Genomic DNA, 18551 nt, shown 5'->3' with positions numbered 1-18551 from the left:
TGCAACATATTTTTTAAAAAAGCTGCTTTTTAAAAAAAAAAGTGTGCGTCAAGATGAGCATCCAGTAAGTCAAGAAGGTACTTTAGTGGTATGACTAATTTCACACAGCATTTGATCATTCAAGTGGGGTTTTCCATTTGAAATAACCTTTCATATTTACGAACATCCAGTGGCTGTTTTCCTACTTTCTGTCTCAAGTTATAGAAGAACCATAATAAATTCCACTAAAAATGCAGTTGACCAATCAGAATAAAAAGGTGGATAATCAGCTGGTGCATTGCACCTTTGAAATGGAAGGCATGGTCTGAATCTCTGATTTGTGGGAACTCTTGCATATGCCAATTTTTCATGGACATTTGTTTTCACCAAAGCCCTTTCCCAAATACACTGAACCTTAACAGCAAAGAGGAATACTGTTTTAGCAGCCTTTGCCTGGTTTAAGTAATTGTAGAGATTTCATGGACCATACCAGGGAAGAAAGTACACTTCAGGATAGTAATGCACCTTCAAAGATTTTTTTTTAAAGATTTGCACAGTTCAGCCATCTTCTGTGTCCACAAATATTTTTTGTTTACAGCCAGTGGATACTTTAGAAATGATTTTGTGCTGAGCAGAGTTTTACAAATAGCAAATGAAATAAATGATTGAGGCATTCACTCAGTGGCCTCTTTATTAGATACAACTGTACACCTGCTTATTAATGCAAATATCTAATCAGCCAATCATGGGACAGCAATTCAATGAATAATAACATACAGGCATGGTCAAGAGGTTCAGTTGTTGTTCACAGCAAAGATCACAATAGGTAAGAAATGTGATCTAAGTGACTTCGATATAGAGTGACTGTTGATGTCAGACAGGGTGGTTTCAGTATCTCAAAAACTGCTAATCTCCTGGGATTTTCGAGCACAACGGTCTAGAGTTTGCAGAGAATTCTGTATAAAAATATTAAAAACACTCAGTGAGCGGCAGTCGTATGGGTGACAACTTCTTGTTAATGAGAGAGGTCTGTAGAGAACGGCCAGACTGGTTCAAACTTACAGGAGGGTTTAAAAAAAAGCTGCTTTTTTTAAAAGGTATCTATCAAGATAAGCATCCAGTGAGTCAAAAAGGTACTTCAGTGGTGTACCTTGTAGCAACATCAGTAAGCACACTTTACTACAGTAGTGTGCAGAAGAGCATCTCTGAATGTACAGTACATTAAACCTTGAAGTGGAAGTGCTTATAACGTTAGAAAACCACACCAAGCTCCATATCTGTACCTAATAAAACCATAAGACATAGGAGCTGAATTAGGTTATTTGGCCCATCAAGTCTGTTCTGCCATTCGATCCTTTTTTCCCCTCCTCTGTCCCAGTCCCCAGCTTTCTCCCTGTAACCTTTGATGCTGTGTATAATCAAGAATTGATCAAGCTCTGCCTTAAGTAATGACCAGGCCTCCACAGCTGCCTGTGGTAATAAATTCCATAAATTCACCAATATTGAATTGAATGGAATTGAATCTTTACATCCTTTACATACATGAGGAGTAAAAATCTTTAGGTTATGTCTCTGTCTAATTGTGCAATGTGCAATCATAGTAATTTATAATAACATATAGTAAATAGAACAGTCAGTGTAATATAGAGTACACTCAAATCAGTGTGAGTTCATCAGTCTGATGGCCTGATGGAAGAAGCTGTCCCCGGAGCCTGTTGGTTTTTATGTTGCGTTACTGCTTCCTCGATGGTAGCAGCTGGAGTAGATTATGGTTGGGATGGTTTGGGTCCCCAATGATCCTTTGGACCCTTTTTACACACTTGTCCTTGTAAATGTCCTAAATCATGGAAAGTTCACAACTACAGATGCGATGGGCTGTCCGCACAACTCTCTGCAGAGTCCTTTGATTAAGGGAGATACAGTTCCCATACCAGGCAGTGATGCGGCCAGTCAGGATGTTCTCAATTGTGCCCCTGCAGAAAGTTTTTAGGATTTTGAGGGCCCATACCAAACTTCCTCAACCGCTTGAGGTGAAAGAGGCGCTGTTGTGCCTTTTTCACCACACAGCTGGTGTGTACAGACTACGTGAGGTCCTCGGTGATGTGGATTCCGAGGAACCTGAAGCTGTTTACTCTCTCAACCCCAGATCCATTGATGTCATTAGGGGTTAGCCCATCTCCATTCCTCCTGTAATCCACAACCAGCTCCTTTATTTTAGCGCCATTGAGGGAGAGGTGTTTTCTTGACACCATAGTGTCAGAGAAATGACTTCTTCCTGTAGGCCACCTCGTTATTGTTTGAGATATGGCCAATTGATGTAGTGTTGTCGGCAAATTTAATTAGCAGATTGGAGCTGTACAGTCATGGGTGTACAGGGAGTAAAAGAGTCGACTCAGTAAGCAGCCCTGAGGGGCTCCTATATTGGGTGCCCCTCGCTGGCCACTGAGAGTATATTATGCTCCAGACGTTATGAAAGCACATGTGTTCTTCTTTATCTACATGACCTTGACAGCCTTTTATCTTCCATAAGACAATAGGGGTAGAATTAAGCCACTTGGCCCATCGAGTCTGTTCCACCATTCCATCATGGCTGATTTATTATCCCTCTCAACCCATTCTCCTGCCTCCTCAAAATCCAAAGTACATTTATTATCAAAGTATGTATACATTATACAACCTAGAAGATTCATCTCCTAACAGGCAGCTACAAAATAAACAACCCCAAAAGAACCCATTTATAAAAAACGACTGTCAAACACCCAGTGTGCAGAGGAAAAAGAAACAAATCACGCAAACAATATAAGTAAACCAATGACATTCAGAACTTAAGTCCACAAAGAGAGTTCAGCCACTGACCCTTAGTTCAGCGCAGAACAGAGCAGTAAGCATTCTACAAATTCCTCCTCTCGGGATCCAACACCAACCTGATTTTCCCATTCTACCTGCATACTGAAATCCCCCATTACTATCTGTTTGGGGACCTTTTTATATATTTTCCATCAGAGTCTTTTTATCCTTGCAGTTTCTTAATTCTGCGGACAAGGATTCTATATCTTCTGATCCTGTGTCTCCTCTTTCTAAGAACTTGATTTCATTTTTACGAACAGAGCCACCCCACTCCCTCTGCCTTCCTGTCTATCCTTTTGATACCATGTGTATCCTTGGATGTTAAGCTCCCAACTATGATCTTCTTGGGTAAATTTAAGGAGTCCCTGGTAAGATTTTGCAACGCACTGTGATGATCAGCAGTAATTAAAACTTAGATTGTGATCCAAGCTGGATTGTATCAAGCTTTCTGATGAGTTTCACAAAGGCTGCAAGGAGTCCAGTTCACAAAGCATACCATCCATCCGACAGCAACAGGATGGCCAAGAATCTGGGATACACTATAACCCATCTCCTGGAGTGTTCCCGGGGCATTTTCTGGTTGGCTGCCAGTGACTAGTGGTGCTCCTCGGGTTCAATATTGGGACGGCTACTTTTCACATTGTTTGTCAGATAATGGAATTGATGTCTTTGTGGCAAAGTTTGAGGATGTTATGAAGATAGTTGGAGGGGTTGGTAACATAGAAGCATAGAAAACCTACAGCACAATACAGGCTCTTCGGCCCACAAAGCTGTGCCGAACATGTCCTTACCTTAGAACTACTTAGGCTTACCCATAGCCCTCTATTTTTCTAAATCCCATGTATCCATCCAGGAGTCTCTTAAAAGACCCTATCGTTTCCGCCTCCACCACCATCTCCAGCAGCCCATTCCACACAGTCACCACTCTCTGAGTAAAAACTTACCCCTGACATCTTCTCTGTACCTATTTCCAGGCACCTTAAAACTATGCCCTCTCGTGCTAGCCATTTCAGCCCTGGGAAAAAGCCTCTGACTATCCACATGATCAGTGCCTCTCATGATCTTGTACACCTCTATCAAGTCACCTTCTCTCCAAGGAGAAAAAGCTGAGTTCACTCAACCTATTCTCATAAAGCATGCTCCCCAATCCAGGTAACATCCTTGTAAATCTCCTCTGCACCCTTTCTATGGCTTCCACATCCTTCCTGTAGTGAGGCGACCAGAACTGAGCTCAGTACTCCAAGTGGGATCTGATCAAGGTCCTATATAGCTGCAACATTACCTCTCGGCTCCTAAATTCAATTCCACGATTAATGGAGGCCAATACACTGTATGCCTTCTTAACCACAGAGTCAACCTGTGCAGCTGCTCTGAGCATCCTATGGACTCAGACCCCAAGATCCCTCTGATCTTTCACACTGCCAAGAGTCTTACTATTAATACTATATTCTGCCATCATATTTGACCTACCAAAATGAACCACTTTACACTAATCTGGGTTGAACTCCATCTGCCACTTCTCAGCCCAGTTTTGCATCCTATCAATGTCCTGCTGTGCAGCCCTCCACACAATCCACAACACCTCCAACCTTTGTGTCATCAGCAAACTTACTAACTCATCCCTCCACTTCCTTATCTAGGTCATTTATAAAAATCAGAAAGAGTAAGGGTCCCAGAACAGATCCCTGAGGCACACCACTGGTGACTGACCTCCATGCAGTTCTGGATCCACAAAGCAATGTCCCCTTGGATCCCATGCCTCCTTACTTTCTCAATAAGCCTTGCATGGGGTACCTTATCAAATGCCTTGCTGAAATCCATCTACATCTACTGCTGTTCCTTCATCAATGTGTTTAGACACATCCTCAAAAAATTCAATCAGGCAAGACCTGCCCTTGACAAAGCCATGTTGACTACTCCTAATCATATTATACCTCTCCAAATGTTTATAAATCCTGCCTCTCAGGATCTTCTCCATCAACTTACCAACCACTGAGGTAAGACTCACTGGTGTATAGTTTTCTGGGCTATCTCTACTCCCTTTCTTGAAGAAAGGAACAACATCTGCAACCCTCTAATCTTCCAAAACCTCTCCCGTCCCCATTGATGATGCAAAGATCATCCCCAGGGGCTCAGCAATCTACTCCCTCGCCTCCCACAGTAACCTAGGTTACATTTTGTTCAGTCCTGGTGACTTATCCAAGTTGATGGTTTCCAAAAGCTCTAGCACATCCTCTTTCTTAATATCTACATGCTGAAGCTTTTCAGTCTGCTGCAAGTCATTACTACAATCACTAAGATCGATCCTTTTCCATAGTGAATACTGAGGTAATATATTCATTAAGCACCTCTGCTATTTCCTCTGGTTCCATACACAATTTCCCACTGTCACACTTGATAGGTCCTATTCTTTAACGTCTTATCCTCTTGTTCTTCACATACTTGTAGAATGCCTTGGAGTTTTCCGTAATTCTGCCCGCCAAGGCCTTCTCATGGCCCCTTCTGGCTCTCCTAATTTCCTTCTTAAGCTCCTTCCTAGTAGCCTTATACTCTTCTAGTTCTCTAACTTTACCTAGCTCTCTGAACCTTTTGTAAGCTTTTCTTTTCTTGACTGGATTTATTACAGCCTTTGTACACCACGGCTCCTTTACCCTACCATACTTCCCTGTGTCTTTGGAATATACCTATACAGAACTCTACACAAATATCCCTTGAATATTTGCCACATTTCTTTCGTACTTTTCCCTGAGAACACCTGTTTCCAATTTAAGCCTCCAATTTCCTGCCTAATAGCCTCATAATTCCCCTTACTCCAATTAAACACTTCTCTAATTTGTCTGTTCCTATCTCTCTTCAATGCTATTGTAAAGGAGATAGAATTATGATCACTATCTCCAAAATGCTCTCCCACTGAGAAATCTGACACCTGACCAGGTTCATTTCCCAATACCAATCAATTACAGCCCCTCCTCTTATAGGCTTATCTACATTCTGTGTCAAGAAACCTTCCAGAACACACATAACAAACTCCACCCCATCTAAACCCCTTGCTCTAGAGAGATGACAATCCATACTTGGGAAATTAAAATCTCCCATTACGACAACTCTGTTATTATTACACCTTTCCAGGATCTGTTTCCCATTCTGCTCCTTGATATCCCTGTTACTATTGGACGGCCTATAAAAAACACCCTGTAAAGTTATTGACCCTTCCTGTTCCTAACCTTCACCCACAGACTCCCTAGACAACCCCTCCATGGCGTCCACCTTTTCTGCAGCCATGACACTATCTCTGATCAACAGTGCCATGCTCCCACCTCTTTTGTCTTCCTCCCTGTCCTTTCTGAAACATCTAAAACACAGCACTTGAAGTAACCAATCCTGTCCCTGAGCCATCCAGGTCTCTGTAATGCCACCACATCATATCTCCAAGTACTGATCCACGCTCTAAGCTCATCCGCTTTGTTCACAACACTCCTTTCATTAAAATAAACACATCTCAAGCCTCTAGTCTGAGCGCGTCCCTTCTCTATCACTTGCCTATCCTCCCTCTCGCAATTTCTACAAGCTTGCTCTATCTGTGAGCTAACCTCCTCTTCCCCAGTTTCTTCAGTTTGGTTCCCACCCCCCAGCAATTCTAGTTTAGACTCTCCCCAGTAGCCTTAGCAAATCTCCCCGCCAGGATATTGGTCCCCCTGGGATTCAAGTGCAACCTGTCCCTTTTGTGCGGGTCACACCTGCCTCAAAAGAGGTCCCAATGATCCAGAAATGTGAATCCCTGCCCTTGCTCCAATCCCTCAGCCACGCATTTATCCTCCACTTCATTCTATTCCTATTACCTTTGCGGTCCTGCTTCTCAACTTCCTTCCTAACTCCCTGTAGTCTTTTTTTAAGGACCTCTTCCCTTTTCCTACCTATGTCATTGGTACCAATACGTACCATGACCTTTGGCTGTTCTCCCTCCCACTGCAGGATATCTTGAATGAGATCTGAAACATCCTGGAGCCTGGCACCTGGGAGGCAAACTATCATCTGAGTTTCCTTCCTGCATCCACAGAAACGCCTGTTTGACCAACTAACTATAGAGTCCTCTATCACTACTGCCTTCATCTTCGCTTCCCTACACTTCTGAGCCACAGGGCCAGACTCTGTGCCAGAGGCCTGGCCACTGCCGTTTCCCCCAGGTAAGCTGTTCTCCTCTCCCCCCCCCAACAGTACTCAAAAAGGAGTACATATTGTCAAGGGGTACAGCTACAGGGGTACTCTCTGGTACCTGACACATTCCATTCCCCCTCCTGACTGTAACCCACTTGTCTGTCTCCCTTGGCCCTGGTGTGACCACCTGCCTATAACTCCTCTCTAACACCTCCTCGCTCTCCCTGACTAGGCGAAGGTCATTGAGCTGCATCTCCAGTTCCCTAACTCAGTCCTGACTGAGTGCTGGTAGTGCTGAGGAAGCAATGTGTTTGCAGAAGGACTTTGAAAAATTGGCAGAATGGGCAAAAAAGCAACAGATGGAAAACTGTGTTGGGAAATGTATGATAATGCATTCTGGTAAAAGTAACAATAGTGCAGACTATTATCTAAATGGGGAGAAGGTTCAGACATCAGACGTGCAGAGGCACTTGGGAGTCCTCGTGCAAGACTCCTAGAAGGTAATTTACAATTTGAGTCCGTGGTAAAGAAGGCAAGTGCAATGTTGGCACTTATTTCAAGGAGAATAGACTATAAAAGCAAAAAGATAACACTGAGCCTTTATAAGAGATTAGTCAGGCCACACTTGGAGGATTGTCAACAGTTTTGAGCCCCTTATCTCAGATAGTAGAGTCCAGAGGGGGTTCACAAGGATGCTTCCAGGAATGAAGGGGTTAACATATGAGGAGTGTTTGTCAGCTTTGGGCTTGTACTGACTGGAATTTAGAAGAATGCTGGGGGATCTCAATAGACAATAGGTGCAGAAGTAGACCATTTGGCCTTTCGAGCCTGCACCGCCATTCTGAGATCATGGCTGATCATCTACTATCAATACACTAATCGTATTATCAATAATTAGACATTTCAGCTGTGTTCAGTAATTTAGTCGGAGGTGTACACTTTTATACTTGGCAGGATGGGGTGGGAAAGGGAGAGGGACAGGTTTCTCATTGAAACCTACTGAATGTTGAAAGGACTAGATAAGGTAGATCTGGAGAGGATGCTTTCTATGGTGGGGTATCCAGGCATGGCCTCAAAGTTGAAGGGTGACCTTTTAGAATGGAGGTAAGGAGGAGTTTTTTTAAGCCAGAGAGTAGTGAATCTGTGGAATGCTGTTCCACAGACTGTGGTGGAGGCAAAGTCCATTGGGTATACTTAAGGCAGAAGCTGATAATTTTCTGACCTGTCAGGACATCAAAGGATATAGCGAGAAGGCAGGTGTATGGGGTTGAGTGGGATCTGGGCTCAGCCAGGATGGAATGGTGGAACAGACTCGATGCACTGAATGGCCCAATTCTGTTCCTATGTCTTATGGTCTAAGGACACCTTTATCTACCACATGCAACTTCAGTATTTCCACTTGTTTGTTCTTCTCCACTCTTTTTATCAGACCCCTTCCTCTTCCTCACTTTCTCCACTTGGCACTCCCACTTTTAAACCCCTCTTTTCACTAGGGCAGTCCAATTGTCTACCCCCATCCCCTCTTCATTGACTCTTCATGAGATTTTTCCAGACTCTTTTTTTGTCATTTCCTCAACAAGGAATACCCTGCCCCTGCCACTGCCCTTCCACCCCTCTCCCTTTCCCACCCCATCCTGCCAAGTATAAAAGTGTACACCTCCCAATAAATTATGGAACACAGCTGAAATGCCTAATTATTGATAATATGATTAGTGTATTTAATAGCCATTGTTTTCTTTGAAAGATGACCAGCAGAAATGGTTGCCCAAGGAACAGGATGGGGAAGCCCATCATAATTAAGCATCAGGTGATTATTGAAGGCAGTGTGTTTTGCTGTCCTGATACAAATGATTATGAATCCTTGTAGATGAGACACTGCAAATATGATGGGGGAGGTAATATTAGCTGGTAGATATTTTGTTAATCAAGTGTTATGCTCCCTGTTTGTCAGTATTGGAACTGCAGAGTGGTTATTTTCATATTTTGTCATACTTTGGAGGCTGTGTAAAGATAATGAGGGGCTGAGTCATTCACCATGGAGTACCCAGTTTCTGATCCTCCTGCCATAACATAGTATTCAAGTTGCAGGTCAAATCAAATATATGCTCTATGGCAGGATGTTAATTCGGAGGAAGTGTCAATGGTTAAAATTTGATTTATGGATCAGTTATCATTCCATGTTTGAATATTGTCCTGTAGACAAGTATGGACCATTTAATTAACTGTCATTGTAAGTTTGCACTCATTACTTTCCCTACACTCCACCCCTTCTGTTACGCATGCATATACCAACACCTGAGGTAATTGTGGCAGGGTCAGTGATAAGCCAGTTGAAGGCTGAGAGTACTAAAATATTGTCTGGGATAATTGTTTTTGTTTCGCCTGCAACAAATGGAGTGCTTTCCTTTTGATTTCCATTCATTCTGTCTGGAGTTTCTTAATGGTTCCTAGTTGTAAAAGGTCACCTATTCTATTACACTGTTTGGTTGATGTTTGGATCAAAATTCTATATTATTCTTGTAGGTAATACTATAACTGTACAGTTCAATGGTTTCACCTGATTGTATTGGTGAAAATGAAGTAGGTTATTCCTTCATGTAGTGATGGAAATTGACCTGAAATTTGCCTCCTGCATAACTGAACTCAATATTTCCTGTGTGTTCTGTTTTTAAATATAGAGGATCAATATTGACATAAGCTTAATTAATTTAATCAATTGATCTTTTTCATCTAGGTTATGGCGAATAATTTGTGATAAATTAAGTATTAATTGGAACAGTAATTTGAGGACAATGACTGTTACAGGATTTTATTTTGATTTAGAAATTGCTGTTAATTTCTCTTTATATTGCAATTAGAAAAGCTTCATTTTCAAAGAAAATATCCCAGCAGAGGAGCATTAAATAAGAAACATCTGGCTTGTACAAAATAAAATATATCAGTAGCTTAATAGGTTCTAGTAGTGGTATAAATGCAGCATGGGTTAAATAAGTATGATCAAATCAGACAACTTGGAATATATCTGCATTGCTAAAAATTTAAAGATGCTGTGGAAGATTTGCTAGCACTTTTTTATCAATCCACTCTTAGGCTTTATTCTTTACTTCTCCTCAAACTAACATTGAAGGGCGCTTTAAAGTTTGGTTGATGCTATTATTACATCCCTAATTTGTATTAGTGGACATATTCAAAGTTTGAAGTAAATTTATTATCAAAGTACATATACTGTATGTCACCATATGTAACCCTGAGATTCATTTTCTTGTGGGCATATTCACTAAATTCATAATAAGATCAATGAATGTCCACACCAAGTTGGGTGTGTGCAAAAGACAACAAACTGCAAATACAAAAAGAAAGAAATTATAGTAATAAAAAATAAGCGATAAACATCTAGAACATAAGATGTTAGGACTCAATAGGACTTGAAAGTGAGTCCGTTGGTTATGGAAACATTTCACTGATGGGGCAAGTGAAGTTATCCCTTATGTCCAAGAGCCTGATGGTTAAGGGGTAATAACTGTTCCTAAACCAGGTGGTGTGAGTCTTGAGGTTCCTGTATTCTTCTGATGGCAGCACTGAGAAGAGAGCATGACCTGGGTGGAGGGGGGTCCCTGGTGATGGATACTGCTTTCATGCGACAATCCTTCATGTAGATGTGTTCAGTGGTTGCAAGGGTTTTATCTGCGATGGACTGAGCCATATCCAGTGCTTTTTGTAGGATTTTCCATTCAGGGGCATTGGTGTTGTCATACCAGGTATATGCACAACCACACACCTATAGAAGTTTGTCAAAAGTTTTGGATGTCATTCTGAATCTTAGCAAATTCCTAAGGAAATAGAGCCAATGCCGTGCTTTCTTCATAATGCACTTATTTGCTGGGCGCAGGACAGGTCCTCCAAAATAATAACACCTAGAAATTTAAAGTTGCTCTGATCCTCCAGTCAGGACTGGCTCATGGACCTCTTATTTCCTCCTCCTAAAGTCAATAATCAGCTCCTTGGTCTTGCAGACATTGAGTAAAAGGTTGTTGTTGTTGTGGCTCCACTCAGTCAAATTGTTAACCATCCTCCACATATGCTGATTCATCATCACCTTTGATTCAGCTTATGATAGCGGTGTTGTTAGCAAACTTGAATATGGCATTGGAGTTGTGCTTAACCACACAGTCACAAGTGTAAAGCGAATAGAGCAGAGGGCTAAGCACCTGTGCTGAATGATATTACAGTCAAAATGAAAAGATTTGGATTTGCTTGGACCCAAAGTTCGTATGGTTTTCTATTCTGAGTCAGTGGTTTCACCAAAATTTATTGTTTCTGTTCCTGTGACTTGGAGTGGATCAAACTACTAGGACGCTAAGTCTCCTGATCCGTCGTTACTAAGGATACTGTGGGGAGTTGAAACATTACATGCAGACCATCAAAACAGTAACCAACATTAAAAAAGAGATGTGGTCATAGGTCATGTTGAGAAAGTGACCTAACAGGCACTTATCTTCAGCTTCAATGTGAAATAAACTCCTGATGTTTTTGGCTTCAGCTATATATCAGCTCTTATTTTATGTAGTTTTAATTACTCCTTTCCATTCTTAGTACTGATTGTTAGTAATTATTGAGCTGTGCAGGTGATCACTCTAATTTTGAGACATTTTCTTTGTATCTTCAGTAACTCAAAGTTGAATTAAAACTAAATTCAACTTAATGTGTAAGCACTTAGGCCATGGATAGCCACTATGGGTGACTATTTAGCAGATGTACCTTTGCATTTTGATCTAGCCAAATGGCTTATGGAACAATTTTAGGATGTTTTCTAAAATGGATACCATGCAAAGTAAAGGTTGATTTATTACGTTTATTGGAGTTATTCTTTTTATTTTTTCTGCAAAATAGGATGACCTTCCTCATGCCATCTCATTTTATCACCAGATTCCATGGTGCCTGTTGTACAGAACTGCCAGACCATCACCTGAATTGTTTCTGGAAATTCTGTAGCTTTCACATAGATGAGTTTTACTGCTTTATAGTTTGGATGATTTTTGTAGTTGCTGCTGTTTCATATTCTTGTGGTTAATCATGTAACTAGGGCAATAAAACAACCGGAAGCAAAATGCAAAATCTGCACTGTCTTATCTTTTCCAGACACATGTTATAATTTTGTATTTGCAGCATTTTGCACTGTCGCATAGAATGGTGACATGTCTGCGGTTTGAAGTTTCCTGTGGTGTCTGACAAGAACCATTTTATGAAGAAAAGAATTGTTGCAATATTTGCAAATTGAAAGCAATCTTTTCAGAAACCATGTCAGCCTTTCCTCTTGTGCAATTGAGTGCTTGCCACTGCTACATTTGTGATTCTGTATAATGCTCAGGTCAGAAACATTTTGTACCACCTCCCAACCCATGACCTCTTACTAGATTGAGCTGCAATCACATAATAGTTCCATCTTCTCTTTGTACTTCCCTGACATGGAAACAGAACCTTCATCATCTCTGGGTCTAAATTTCAGAACTATTAGCAGTGTATCTTGAACAAGAAGTTGGCAAAACACCATTTTCTGAAGGCCAACAGAGATATATAATAAGTGTTCATCTTGCCAGTGAAACTCTATTTCCTGTAAATTCATTGAATTGAAATGCCCAGTCAAACCTTTTGGTTGGTGGGTGACAACTATATGCAATAATTTCCATTTTTTGTCGACTTAGTTCAGTGTCTTATTTTAAAATCTGTTAGGTTAGACTGATAAACTGAGTAACATTTATTGGTAGATTAATTAAAACACAAATTCGTAGACTGATTAGTCAAGCAGCCTTACCGAAAATTATCAGTATTATTATTTTGTTTGATTTATAACTCAAAACCTTTATGCAACACACACAAAATGCTAGAGGAACTCAGCAGGCCAGGCAGCATCTAGGAAAGGAGTTGACGTTTTGGGCCAAAATGCCAACTGTACTCTTTTCCTAGATGTTGCCTGGCCTGCTGAGTTCCTCCAGCATTTTGTGTGTGTTGCTTGGATTTCCAGCACCTGCAGATTTTCTCTTGTTTGTGATTCAAACCCTTTATGGTTCATTTTGAGTTAAAATTACATTAAGTACATTTGGTCTTTTTAATCTTTATTTTTAAAGCACTGTGATCTGCTGAATTAATTATTAAATTATCTTGTATGTTTTAGTAAAATATCTGCACTATATATTTTAGTTTTAGAACCTTTCTGTGCAAGTCAGATGTGAAGTGACTGGAGACTTCTGTTATTTGTATTATAGTGCAGATGGAGAAAGAAAGATTTCCTTCTTACCTCCTGTAAATCTTAAAATAGCATTGGTTGAGGACTGGGAGCTAACCTATTTTTGCCCTTTCTGTAGCAAAAATTTTGTTATTTGCCTAGGCTTTAAATTGGAGACCTTTGCCAAAAACCAATGGAAAAATGTGTCATGAATGATTTGCCACTTTACAGAAGCATACGAATATTTGAAACTGACTCTAAAAAGACATTCAGTGTCTATAAGCATTGAACAAGGTAGTGAAGGACATAAAGAAGAAGTGAGATAGCTGGAATGGGCAGAGCATTCTAGAACTTGTGCCCTAGATTGCCCAAGTAATGTTGAAAGGTTAATCCTAGTGTTTTAAAGTACTCCAGGCTTGTTGGAGGACTGAAGGATGTTACAAGGTAAATAAATAAGGTAATAGTTTTCCAGATTCATTCAAATTTATTAATTTTGGAGATAACATTGTCACATTTGAAGATTTTGGGAGCAGATAGTTTTCACTGTGTTACAATTCAGGTGGACCTAGATGGTAGAGGTTTATTGAATCTAAGCTCAGCAAGTGGTCAGTGTGTTCAGGCTATGGGCAGTCAAATTTAAGTCTGTCATTAGAAGGATGGAAATGGTGCTGATAGTATTCAGTTTGTTGCAAGAGCAGCAACAAACCAAAAGTGTGCTCCATTGCTTAACCTTTCCATTCCTAATTGCAATTAGCATAGAACTTCAACCTCCTTTCGTACATTTAAAAGCAAATTGATGAATGATTTACATATGGATCTGCAAAAATGGCTGCGATTTTCATTTTGTCTTCTCATTATTGTTATTCATGAGTTGCTGATTCTATTTTAAGAAATTACATCATCTTGGTTGTGATGACAACTGTGCTCCCTCTTCAGGGGAATATCATATTCTCATTATATGCTGTGCTGCAAATTTCACTGATGCTTATAATTGGGCCTGTTCATGATATGTTGGTGAGCCCTTGAAGGAGAACACTTAGGACCACTGGGCCTGAAGGCTAAATTATATTTTGCTGCTGGGGAAGTAAGGCAAAGCTGTGTTCAAAAGGCAAGGGAATGGGTGGAGTATATTTTCGGACAGGAATTCCTGAATTTCACAAATAATGAGAGCTCTGCCTGCTTTGACTTTACATAATAATAAAAAAGATAAGCAGACATTTTTGGGTGTTGCTAGTTTAAGAGATTTCCCAAGAATTGCAATCAGGATTTCTGAATCCCAGGGAAACAATTTAATATTGGCTTTAGTAAGGTTAGGTTTACAATTACATCTGGCTTTCCAATGACCATTGCAGGCAGTTGCTTCAGAGAACAATATTGATGTTTGTGCAAAAAAACCTATTAGAAGACTAAATTATTTATGTGGGAGTTATTTTCAAACGCTTTTAAAATAAAGTCAAAAATAGTATATTCTTTCCTAATCAGTTAATTGATAGCATCATCAAAACTTTTCTGTGACTATTGTTTTGAATTTATTCTTTCTTGCATTATGTAGGCCATCATCTCATTATAGTATAATGTTTTCAGATTTTATTAATGTATATGTTTAATGAGAAATGGTAGAAACTATAGTTATTTTATTGTTCACATGCTGGTATCCTGAACTGTTGTTTTCTCTAGCATTTCACCACCAGAAATGCTGCACTTTTACAAAATTTCATGTATACTACCAAAGCAAAGGAATAGTACAGCTTCAATATTTAGCTGCCCCTTTGAAGACCAAATCTCGATAAAATTACATTGGCACTGTAACTTATATGTTTCCACTTATAAGATGGACATGTCACTGTAAATATTAATTTCTCATGATACTTATGAGGTTATGTTACAGTTGAATGTGATAAAATGAAAATTTGTGTTATGGAATTATGATAAATATTGATCAGTGTTGATCCTGTTGCAAGGTTATTGCTTTTATCATAAACAGATCTATTGTTCATACTGCTAAACCCGCGATTGTTCTTTCCTTAGCCCCCTTTACTCACCAGGAACTTGAGTGCGTATTTTCTATACATGAAGCCAAGTGATAAACATGCTGCGCTTGGTCATTTTTGGCAGTTAACTTGCCCTGAAACATTTGGCATAGTAGCCACCATTCCAGATAGGCACACAGGGCTAAAGACGGTTCAAAGTGATGAGATCTTTAGGTTGCAGTTATGTAGAGTTACCACATCATATAGCATGGAAATGGGCATGTCAGCCAATCTGGACCATGCCAAGCAGGATGTCCATCCAAGCTAGTCCCATTTGCCAGCATTTGGCCCATAACCTTCTAAACTTTTCCCATCCCTATATCTGCCCAACTGTCTTTTAAATGTAGTTATTGTACCTTCTTCAACACTTCCTCTGGCACCTCATTTTACATACTGACCATCCTCTATATATGCCTATGTGTATGTATGAATGAATGAATGAATAAATAAAGTTGACCCTCCAGTTCCTGTTAAATCTTACCCCTCTCACACTTTAAACTTATGCCCTGTAGTTCTTGATTTCTCCAGCCCTGGGAAAAGGACTGCACTTATTCACCCTAGTTAAGCCCTTTGTGATTTTGTACAAAGATCACCTTCTAGTTTCCTTAGAGCACACACTAAATGTTGGAGAAACTCAGCAGGTCAAGCAGTTTCAATGGAAATGAACAAACAATTGACGTTTTGGGCCAGACACTTCTTTGGGACTGGAAAGGATGAGAGACGACGCCAGAGTACAAAGGCGGCAGGGGAGTGGAGGGGAAGGAGAACTAGCTACAAGATTAATAGGTGAAGCCTCTCTCCCCTTTCTCCATCTCTGTCTCCATTTCTAGAGATAAACTGTCTACTGACATTATTCTTAAACCTACTGATTCCCTCAGTTACACTGACTATACACCTTTGCACCATGTCTCCTATAAAAATGCTATTCCTGTTTTGCAGTTCCTTTGTCTCCACTGCATCTTTTCCCAAGATAAGGCTTTCCTTTCCAGAACATCAGAGATGTTCTCCTTCTACAAAAAAATGGGGTTTCCCTACTTCCACCATTGATGTTGCCCTCACCTGCTTCTCCTCCATTTCCCAGACATCTGTGTTCTCCCATCTTCCTATCACTTTCACAGTGATAGTTTCTCTTGTCCTCACCTACCACTCCATGAGCCTTCGCAACCAACACATCATTCTCTGCATCTTCTGCCATCTTCAACGGGATCCTACCGCCAAACATAGATTTACCTCACCCCCTACTCTCCGCTTTCTGCAGAATTTGTCTCTTCATGATTCCGTTGTCCATTTGTCTCTTCCCACTAATCTCCCTTCTGGCACATGTCCCTGCAAGAGACAGAAGTGCTACATCTGCCCATTCACCTCTTCCCTTAGTTCAATTCAGGGCCCCAAACAGTCCTTCTAGGTGGGGCAGCACTTCACCTGGGAATCTGTTGGATCATCTATTGTATCCAGTGCTCCCAATGCGACCTGCTCTACATTGGTGAGACCCGACGTAAATTTGGGCTTGACTGTTGAGCACCTCTGTCCCATCTGCCAAAAGTAGAATTTCCCAGAGACCAACATCTTAAATTGATATCTCCATTCCTGTTCTGACATGTTGGTCCATGGTTTTCTAGCTAGTCCTGCTTCCCCTCCCCCTACCTTTTTATCCTGGTGTCTTGCCCCTTTTCCAGCCCTGAAGAAGGGTCTTAGACCGAAATATTGACAGTTTATTAATTTCCTTAGATATTGCCTGACCTGCTGAATTGCTCCAGCATTTTGTGTGCTGCTCTGGGTTTCCAGCATCTGCAGAATCTCTTGTGTTTATCCTTTTAGCTTCCTACCTACCAGGAGAAAGTACTAGCCTGTCCAAGCTCTCCCTATAATTCAATCCCTCAAGTCCTGCAACATACTTGCAGATCTTTTCTGTACACTTTCTAGTTTAACAAAATTTTTACTATAGTAGGAAGACCCTGTGAGGGGGAAGGTTAGATTGATCTTATAGTAAGTTAAAAGGTTGGCACAACATTGCGTGCTGACGGGCCTGTACTATGCTGTAATGTTCTATATACAAACTGAATGTAATATTCCCAATGTAGCCTCATCGCTATCTTGTACATCTGCACTGTGACCTTCCACCTTTTATACTCACTGTCCTGACTAATGAAGACTCATGTCAAAAGCCTTTGTTCTGTTTAGCTTGGAAGAAAAGTGAGGTGCGCATATTTGTCTCTTGGTTTTTTGGGAGTGATAAATTCTCCATGAACTGTTTTCCTTGTGGCACTTTCAGGGGTAGAAATGTAAAGCTTAGAACTTCCAAATCTAGTGGCTTAGATTCCACTGCAAACTCTTGGCTGTCCTCTCTTGTTAGACCCATGGGCCCTAGGCTGAACTGTACATCTTTGGAATGTGGGAAGAAACCAGTACATCCAAGGAAACTCACATGGTCACTGTGAAAACATACAAAGTCCTTTTAGGCAGCAACAGGAATTGAATCCAATGATGATAGCTTAGCTATCACTGCACTATCATTTTACTTGAATTCCAGTTTACTTGAAGAGTTAAATTAAAATGCAGGATCTATACTGTAACTGGTAAAGTACTTACATACAAAGTATAAGAGCAGGGGTTACGATTTAAATTACAGTTTATTCCGAGGTTAGAAAATAGGTGAAGTATTATTCCAAAATGAGCTGTTATTTTTTATTACATTGCTAGTGTCAGGCTGCAGTGCAACATATACAATCTCCTGGTAAATACTCCAGAGATCTGGATTTGCTGATGTTTGATTGGTGTATTGAGGAAAAGGATGATGTCATCTCACTTGAGGGCAACTGACAGGAAATAAAATTTAGTGTCCATTATTTAGCTTTGAGTATGGCATCTGAAAGCAGATGACCAGAAAGAAATTTGTTAATGGACATTTGCATAGTGTTTTGTGCATTTCTTAGAAGGAGGTATATTAATATGTGCAGTACTTTATTTAGATTTAGCCTGGCAGAATCTTTGTTACAGAATTCTGATAAATAATACATCCCTTCATTATGCAAGCTAATTGATAGCTGAGTAGGCTCTGCACAAAAATTACATTGGAAAATGTAGAATACATTCATAGTTACAGAACGGAGGAAAAACTCTACTCAGCAAAATCCATAGGAACAAAAGGAATGAAATGTTAATGTTTAAAAACAAACTAACCTTATTAACTATCCAATAGAGCATGGATAGAAAGTGTGACTGCTGCTGTGTGAATCTGTTTGACTAGTGTTTTGCAGGAATTGTTCTTTTTATTGATTGATCTGTTTAGATTCATATTTTCACTGTTAACTTTGAAC

General features: G+C 40.3%; 1 protein-coding gene across 10 annotated transcripts in view; it reads left to right on the top strand.

The window, feature by feature from the left end:
• LOC140739160 (rap guanine nucleotide exchange factor 6-like) overlaps positions 1-18551 on the top strand; it is a 374285-nt gene that overhangs the window by 181812 nt on the left and 173922 nt on the right. The gene's annotated exons all lie outside the window — the stretch shown is intronic.

The sequence above is a fragment of the Hemitrygon akajei genome, chromosome 15, assembly GCF_048418815.1.
Source record: "Hemitrygon akajei chromosome 15, sHemAka1.3, whole genome shotgun sequence".
Lineage (NCBI taxonomy): Eukaryota > Metazoa > Chordata > Chondrichthyes > Myliobatiformes > Dasyatidae > Hemitrygon > Hemitrygon akajei.
This window is presented reverse-complemented; position numbering and strand designations above follow the sequence as displayed.